Here is a 726-nt window from a genome sequence, read left to right as displayed (position 1 = left end):
CGGGGCCTGCGCTCCGCAGCGACCTGCTCGCGCTCCGCCTTGACATGCGCGTGCAGGGTGCGGTGGATCACGTTGTGAAGCCGGGCCAGGTGGCCCACGGTCAGGTGGATGACGCCGACCTGCGGGCCCTGCAACACGCTGGGGAAGCGGAGCTGGCCGCCCGCGCCCGTGGGGCTGCCGGCTTGCCGCGTCTGGTCTCTGGTCCACCACCTCGCTCCGGCCGTGCTCCGCCGGTTGGGGGCCAGGCTCAAGGCCTGGCCGGAGCAGCCGGGGGGCGAGTCCGCGGACTTGGAGGGGCCCTGCTTGGAGTCTCTGGGGGACAGGGAGTGTCCGCCTGGCTTGCCGCCCGCCGCCGCAGAGTCGCCAGCGGCGCTCAGAATGAAGTTCTCTCCCCGTTGCTGGAGAACCCGTTGAGGGGCTTGGAGTCCTTGACGTGAGGGATGGGATGGGCATGGAGATGGGCACCGGTAGGGGCACGATCACGGGGTATGGCACGAGCAGGGTCGGGGGCGGCAGAAGCGGGGCCAGCGACGGCAGCCCGAAATTCATCGTCCGGGGTACCCGCACCGGGCCATTTGGCGTCATGCTCACGACGGGAAGGGAAGACTCGGCAGCGCGGCGTCCGGGGACAGCGGGAGCAGCAGGCCTGGGGGGTTCCCGGGCATGGTGGGGGTGCTCGGGGGGGCGGATGTGGGGCGATAGCATGGACTGGTGCATGGGGCCGGA

At 71.3% G+C, this 726-nt stretch overlaps 1 pseudogene; it reads right to left on the bottom strand.

Moving 5' to 3' along the window:
* LOC113220664 overlaps window positions 1–717 on the bottom strand; it is a 1149-nt pseudogene extending 432 nt beyond the window's left edge.
* Between the last annotated feature and the right edge of the window lie 9 nt (window positions 718–726).

This window comes from Piliocolobus tephrosceles, unplaced genomic scaffold (genome assembly GCF_002776525.5).
Source record: "Piliocolobus tephrosceles isolate RC106 unplaced genomic scaffold, ASM277652v3 unscaffolded_8492, whole genome shotgun sequence".
Lineage (NCBI taxonomy): Eukaryota > Metazoa > Chordata > Mammalia > Primates > Cercopithecidae > Piliocolobus > Piliocolobus tephrosceles.
The sequence above is the reverse complement of the archived record's forward strand: the minus strand, read 5'-3'. Positions and strand labels throughout refer to the sequence as shown.